The following is an 8816-nucleotide window of genomic DNA, read 5'->3' on the forward strand; positions in this document are numbered from 1 at the left end:
CTGTGGGTGGCTCTGCCGACCTCACAGGCTCACTGTCACCTGAAACAGAACTCCGTTCATTACCGTGTCCCTATCTGTCCCCACCACACATGCATTTTAAAACCAGGTGGCCAGAAAAAACTGTAAATGCAAGGCCCCCCTGCTCAAACAGTATTAAGAAGTTCAAGAGGGCAAATGGAAGACTAAGAACTAAACCACTGTCTACCTTGTAAATATGAAGTCATGATGAACTCTGTGCCCGGCAGTCCTCAGAATACAGAGTTACACACATTTGGAGGAAGAACTGGGAAACCATTGTGTGAGCTTTCTCACCCCAGCCTCTTTATGCTGATGGGTCCAAGGACCCAAGACTAATTTAGTTCTTGAGAGTGGCAAGTCATTCCATTTTTGTTGGAACGACTCCCTCACCCTTCATTCCTGATGCTGTTCTTTTTATATTGTGCATGGATTAAGTCCCAGCTTTTTTGGCTACTCATGTAGTTTTCCCTCAAAATCTTACATTCACTATCTCTGTACTTCTCTGCGAGTCAGGCTCCTCAATAACTGCTCCCACCCTTATGATTATTGCATCTACTTAGCCCCTGCCTATTGAGCACCAACCTGCCCTCCATATTATGTGTGTGGGGCGGGAGCAGCCAAGGTATCACCTACGTTCTCCATTTCTGTCAGTGTGCTCAGCTCTTCATCCCTGGCCTACAGAGGGGGCAGCTGCCATAGAATTTGAGATGTTGGTGCAGCTCTCACTAGTGGATTCATTGTTGCCTTAGCAAATTATGTACACTCTGGAATCTCTCACAGGGGCTGTGCCTCACACACTGTACACACTCCAGCCTGTACACACCGGACACTCTGCATCTTCTCACAGGGGCTGTGCTTTGCACGCTGTACACACTCCAGCCTATACACACCGGACACTCTGGATCCTCTCATGGGGCTGTGCCTTGCACGCTGTACACACTCAGCCGGCCTACTTCTCTGAACCTTATAATTTTCTGCCACCTGCCAAGGCAGCGCTGCCATCTCTCCCTTGCTATGGTAGGACCACTGCTGGTCCCCGAACATTAAGGATGCATACTCGACAGAACAGTTCACGTGTGAGCTGAGGTCCTCTCTGTGCTAACCACTGAGTCTGCCAGGTGGCCAGCACTGCTATTTGGCACCCTGTCTGGGAATATGAAAATGTAAAGACTAGAAGCAGCTGTGCTGGCAGACACCTGTTATCCCAGCATTCCGGAGACTGGGCATAGGAAAATTGCAAAGTCAAAGCCAGCTTGAGTGACATAGCAAGACACTGTCTCAAAAACAAACTACCCCAGATACACAATGCCTGTCTCTAGCGTAAAAAATTATTGGAAGAATTTCGTTTTGTTTTTAAGACAACTCTCACCTAGCAGTCCAGGTCTTGCCTAGAATTCATACTAAGACTATATAGGTCTTAGATTCATAATTATTTTACCACTTCAGTGGGAGATACTAGTGCTGATATTAAAAAAATACTTTTAGAAATATATTTTCTTGGTAGTAGACAAAAATGAAATTTTTGATAAAGTGAAGACAAGAATAGCTGAGTAAATGGAACCAGTTGTAGAGCACACTTCATAGTAGATCTAGAATATTTGAAAAGATGGGCTTAAGTGTCATTGACCAGGCCAGTCTTGAGTTCATAATCATTCTGTCTCAATCCAAAGTACCTGAGATTATAGGTTTAGAGGCATACACACACCCTCATGCCCATCTGTAGTGGTATTTCATTTGTAAATAAAGCTTGTCTGAAGATCAGAGGGTAAAACAACCCCACTGGTCAGCCTTACAGACCAGGCAGTGATAACACACACCTTTAATCCCAGTAGCAACACTAGTTGCCACAGAAACAGGGTGGTGCATGCCTTTAATCCCAGTGGTACACACCTTTAATCCCAGCCCTAGAGAGGAATATAAATGGGAGGAGCCAAGTGATGGAGAAAAATGTCTTTAATCCCAGCACTCGGGAGGCAGAGGCAGGCGGATCTCTGTGAATTCGAGGCCAGCCTGGTCTACAGTAGCTAGTTCCAGGACATGATCCAAAGCTACAGAGAAACCCTGTTTTGAAAAAAAAAAGACTGGAGGAGGGAGAAGGCAGCTCTCAGACACAGTGTTATTTTGAGATTCTTAGAGGCAGGATTGCCATTTCAGACTGAGGTAGAGGTAAGAGCCAGTAGCTGGCTGTCTTGCTTTTTAGATATTCAGGTTGAATCCCAATTTCTCTGTCTGAGTTTTTATTTTGAAGAAGAAGAAGAAGAAGAAGAAGAAGAAGAAGAAGAAGAAGAAGAAGAAGAAGAAGAAGAAGAAGTCTGAGCACCATGTATGTACCTGATGGCTGGAGAGGCCAGAAATGAGCATCAGATCCTCTAGAACTAACTAAATATGGTTTAGCCACCATATCGGAGCTAGAGACCAAATCCAGGTCCTCTAGAAGAGCAGTTAGTGCTCTTAACATCTGACATATCTCTAGCTCCATGACTGCCTCATTTTTAATAAAAAAATTATAGCTAGATGGTGATGGCACACTCCATTAATCCTAGCACTTGGGAGGCAGAGGCAGGTAGATATCTGTGAATTCAAGGCCAACCTGGTCTACAAAGCAAGTTCCAGGACAGTCAAAGCCATTATAAATAGAAAGCCTGGCTCAAGAAAAGGGGGTGTGTGTGCAGTAATCAATTATAAATTGCCTGATGCTTTTATTTTTTTATTTTATTATTTATGTCTATCTGTGTGCATGTATTTGTGTGTGCGTGCATTTATATGTGTGTGTGTGTTCACACATGTGTACTCATGTGTAAACAGAGACTTTTTCTGTCCTAACTGGTCCCAAGCCCTTTTAAAATAATTACTCAGAGGCTTACTATTAATTACAAACTCTTTGGTCCATTAGCTCAGGCTTATTATTTACTAGCTCCTACAACTAAATTAACGCATTTCTACTAGTCTATATCTTACCATGCGGCTCTTGCTTCCTCAGCAGCTGCTGGTGTCTCTGTGACTTTGCCCTTTGTCTCCCTGTATCTCTGCTTGGATTTCTCACCTGGCTCTATTCTGCCTGGCTATTGGCCAAATCAGCTTCTTTATTAACCACTGATAATAAAACTTATTCAGAACACACAGAAAGACATCCCATAACACTCATACAACATGTATGAGCGTGGACATGAAGGTGCCACAGTCAACATATAGGGGTCAGTTGGAGACTTTGGGGAGTCAGTTCTGCCCTTTTACTATGGGTCCAAAGGCTTGAACTCAGGTCATCGGGCTTGTGCACCAAGCACTTTGCCAACTGAGCAATCTTTCCAGTGTGAGTTCTTTAGAATTCTAAAGCAAGAAACTGCTTACAGGTGCCAGGTGTGGTGGGATGTGCATGTAATCTCAGCATTTGGGAAAGCAAGGCAAGGATCATAAACTCAAAGTCATCCTCACCTACACAGTGAATTTATATTAGTGGACTACATGAACCCCCCCTGCCCCAACCATACAAAATAAAGAAAAGAAAAAACACACTAACAGACTGAAGTAGAAAACAGGATACTTTTTTTTCTGCCTCCAAGTGAAGCACAATTAATAAAATCTCAGGATCAGAAATCAGGGTTCAATATGAAGATCCGAGAAGCAAAAGAGCCAGCCACTGGCTCTTACCTCAACCTCAGTCTCAAATGGCGATCCTGCCTTCCGGAATCTCAGAATGAGACTGTGTGTCTGAGAGCTGTTTCTCCCAATCTTATAGTCCTCTCTAGGGCTGGGAGTAAAGGCAGACACCACTGGGATTAAAGGCATGCACCACCTGATTTCTATGGCAACTAGTGTGGCTACTGGAATTAAAGGTGTGTTATCATAAATTGTTCTATAAAAGCTGACCAGTGGGACTGTTTTACTCTCAGATCTTCAGGCAGTCTTTACTTATTAAAATACAATCAAAATGCCACTCCATTTAAGAAACATATCTTATTCCCAATGATAGACATTGCCTTAGGATAAATGGGTGGAAAAAGTTATTCCAAGAAAAGATAAATAAGAAACAAGTATGCATAGCTATTCTTATACCTGATAAAATGGACTTCAAACCAAACACAATCAGAAGAGATAAGGAGGGACATTTTATACTCATTAATAGAAAAATCCAATGAAAGATTATTACAATTCTAAACATTTATGTACCAAAAGCAGACATACCCAATTTCATAAGATAAAAACTATTAGGTTTATAACCACAGATCAAAACCAACACAGTGATAGTGTGTGACTTCAATACCCCACTCTCACTGGGTCATCTGGGGGGGATACCTAAATAAAGAAACTCTGGAGTTAAATGACATAACACAATGACTTAGCAGACATCTACAGAACATTCCATCAATACACTAAGAAATACAATTCTTCTATGAATTCCATAGGATTTTCTACAAAATAAGATGTACATTAGGACACAAAGCAAGTCTCATAAAAATGCAGAAAAATTGAAAACTATGTGACTACCATGGATTACAGCTGCATATCAATAACAAAAGAAAAGACAAAGGACACGAATTCATAGAAGCTAAGCAACACAAGACCGAGCCAAAATTGGGTGAAAGAAACTTAAATGTTCTTGAAATTGAATAAAACAAAAACAAAACTTACCAAACCCTATGGGATACAATGATGGCCATCCTAAAAGGAAAATGTATAGCACTAAGTACCCACAAAACACTCCAAATCGTGAGAGAGCATAAACTGATAAGCAATGTTGCACCCAAAGACCTTAGAGAAATAAGAACAATCAACATCAGAAAAGGTATATGGGAAGAGATAATCAAAACCAGGGCAAAATTAATGAAATAGAAACAAACAGACAAAAACAATACAAAGAACCAATGAAACCAATAATTGGGTCTTTGGAAAAATCAATACTATTGACAGACTTTTAGCCAAATTAAGAACAATTCATATTAATAAAATTAGATTTAAGAGGGGGAACATTACAACAGATACTGAGGAAATGTAAAGAATCATAATGGCATACTTTACAAATCTATATGCCTTCCAAATGGAAAACCTAAATGGATGAATTTTATATTTATATGTGTGCGTATGTGCATGTATTTGGTTATGTATAATTGGTTATACATATGTGCGTATATAGTGCATATATGACATATGTGTATATGTATTATATATACACATATATATGTATATATACATATATATATATAAAACCAATGAAATAGTAGCAGTAATTATAAATCTCTCAACTAAAGGAAGTCCAGTACAGAATTCTACCAGACCTCAAAGTAGAATGAATATCAAGATTTCTCAAACTATTCTACAAAACAGAAAAAAGGAACATTTCCAAATTACTTTTATAAAGATAGCATTATTCTGATATAAAAACCAGACAAAAGACAGAACAAAAAAAGAGGAAAATTACAGGCTATCATCTCTGAAAAAGACACAAAAATTCTCAATAAAATACTGGCAAACTGAGTTAAAGAAAAACACCAAAAAAAATTACTCAACATTATCAAATTGACTTCATCTCAAAGAAGTAGGAATGGTTCCAAATACATAAATCAATAAATTTAGTTTACCACATAAATGGACTAAAAGTCAGATCATCCTATGATCTCATTAGATGTGAAAAAGGCCTTTGACAAGGTCTAGCATCCATTAATAATAAAAGTCCTGAAGTAAATGGGGATATAGTGGATATATTGGGACATATAAGGGCAATACGCAGGATACCCGCAGTCAACATCATCTTAAATGGAAAAAAAAACAACAAAGCATTTCTATTATAAATAAAAACAAGCAAAGGATATTCACACTCCCTCTTCCTGTTGAATGTAATATTTGAAGTCTTAAAGTAACTGTTTTGCAGAGCCCCCAATGAGACCACAGAGCCAGTTTCTGATGTAAATACACACGGGTCTTTGTTTGGCACGCTGGAGCTACTGCTGCAGCTCTCCAACACACCACTGCAGAGGACCGAGGAAGTGCAGGCCGGGAACTCAGGGGAGGGCTGGCTTTTAAAGGAAAAAAATTGCAATCAGGGGGTAACATGCCTTGGTGTTTCAGGATTGGGCCAGGGGTTATGGGGTAAGGTGCTTTTTAAAATTATTGGTCAAACTGTAGGTGAGAAACCACTGCTGACAGGATATCTGCAAGAACCCACAAACTGCTGGCAGTATGTCTGCAGAAACATCTGGACCTCGTTAAATTTTATTGCCCAGTCTTCTAATTGGTTGTATCCAAGGTATTTGTTCAAATTTTGCCTCTGCAGCACATTCTGTTTTTTTTTTTTATGGAACTGAGTGTAGACAGAAACTGTACTTTTATTTCTTAGCCAAACGGATCCAAATAATCGTACAGAAACTATATTAATTACAATACTGTTTGACCAATGGCTCAGGCATATTACTAACTAGCTCTTACATCTTAAATTAACACATTTCTATTCATCTATGTATCACCACAAGGCTGTGACTTACCAGTACTGTACTGGCAACTTTCTCCTTTAAAAAATACATGGCCTCTGCTCGGCTTTGCCTACTTTATCCATATATATCTGTTTGGATATCCTGCCTGGCTTTACTTTGCTAAGCCATTGACTGAAACAGCTTTATTCATCAACCAATAAAAGTAACACATATACAGAAGGACTTACCACATCACCTCTCCTTTTCTGTCTAATTAAAATAGGAAGATTTTGACTTTAACATAGTAAAATTAGATGTACAAACCAGTTATCAAGCAAGAATTATAGTTATAGTATTTAGTCCACTTACATTTGACAATTAAGGAAAATATCATCTATCCTATCTTTGTAAGTCTAAAGTTTTATATCTAATTTATTTTTTATCATAACTAAAGAAAACTATAACTATCTAGTCTTCAATGTCATCAAAGACCACAGAAGGATATATTATTACCTAAGTAAACAGGAAGTGCAATGTAAGCAACTTCCAAAGTTCTAGAAATAACAGACACATCTCGTTGCCTGGACAGTCACTCAAAGTTATTTTGTAATATTGGGGAATCCATCTTCAACCTGCTGATCCATAGTATCTGGCAGATTTTTTAGTGAAGCAGGAAATTTGAAGATCTGTTCTCCCTTGTACTGGCAAAGTTTGTCAGTTGCTTTCTTCTGTGTTCTGCAGAATGTCTGGCAGTTTCTTCTGTGAAGCAGGAGCCCTGAAGGACAACCCCATCTTTTGGAAAGCTCAGCAGTCACTTCTTTGTGGGTCCTGCATGTCTAGTTCAAACAGCATACCATCAAGCAGTCCAAGCAAAAACAGTTTCTTGTCCAAATGGCTTGACTTGTCACATTGAAGGCAAATTCTGTAACGAGTTTCTTCAATGCTCATCAACCTCGCTAAAGTAACTGATGCTGCCAGAAGCAGACATGTCTCACTGTTGAGAAAAGTCTAAGTTCTTAAAATATTTTAAATGCCATATTCTTTAGGTCTTTGAAAGGTTAAAAGAATACCTATTCATCTGAAATATATCTCTGTAAATCTAGAAAATCTAACATGGCTATAAGTTTGACTATTATAGATGACTATTAATCCATAATTTTAAATTGTACATTACATTTTGAAATGAACTGTATGCACATAATACCTTAAACAAGAGAAGAAATATACATATAACATAATTGACCTTAAATTTGTATCAATAAAGCCAAGCAGTGGTGGTACATGCCTTTAATCCCAGCACTTGAGAAGGAAAGGCAGGTGGATCTCCATGAGTTTAAGGCCAGCCTGGTCTACAAGAGCTAGTTCCAGGATAGGCTCCAAAGCTACAGAGAAACTCTGTCTTGAACAACCAAAAAAGAAAAATTGTATCAATAAAACAAAGTTTATACCAATGAAAAGTATTCATTTCTTTATCATATTCCCCTTCTTTTCTTTAGAAAGACCTTGCCTGTGACCATCAATCATTTATAATCAACCCCTTTTAAATGAAAATAAACATTGATAAAAAATAGTGGGAATTTGGGCATAGTTTCTTAGACTACTTCCTGCTGTTCTGGGGTACTATTAATCAGATCTTTCATGGGGCATCCTGTGTGATTGGTTCATCTCCACCAGCAGTCCTGAAACTGTTGTGGATGTTAGACCACCTGGGCCATCACTTCAAGGGGTCTTGTTTGGTCAAACCATATCAGCCAGTAAGGAATCCACAGTATTCTATCATCTGGAAACAAAAGCAGAGCCTCTTTCCAAAGTAACATGGCTTTAGACTTAAATTTTCAAATCAAGATACCTTTAAAATATACATGCTGATTTAGTTTAGCATCCTGTTCAATGACATATCTCTCTGTTGTTAGCTCATTCACAATCAAAACTTCAAAGAAAATACAAAATATACATAACCAGACTATTTGTATATTTTCATCTTTATGTGCCTTTTTAATTTTTTTTACTCTATTTCTTTTACTTTTATTTTTTTTTAACTTTTTGGTTTTTTGAGACAGGGTATCTCGTGCATCTTTGGTTGTCCTGAAATACACTCTGTAGACCAGGATGGCCTCAAATTCACAGAAATCCACCTGCTTCTGCCTTCCAAGCACTGGGATTAAAGGTCTGTGTCACCACACCTGGCTATTCCATTTTTTTTTTCAGGACTTTCTCTTTTTTTCCTCTCCCAAGCCTATGCATATTTTAAACCATACTGATGGAGGAAGGTCATTGGTTGATTAAATAAAGAAGCTGCTTGCCCTGATAGGTTAGAACGTAGGTGGGAGGAAGAGGAAGTGAGCTCAGAGACTCGACAGCTCTCCTCAGAGGGGCAGACGCCTCAGAGAGACA

This window comes from Microtus ochrogaster, linkage group LG9 (assembly GCF_000317375.1).
Source record: "Microtus ochrogaster isolate Prairie Vole_2 linkage group LG9, MicOch1.0, whole genome shotgun sequence".
NCBI classification, from domain to species: Eukaryota; Metazoa; Chordata; class Mammalia; order Rodentia; family Cricetidae; genus Microtus; species Microtus ochrogaster.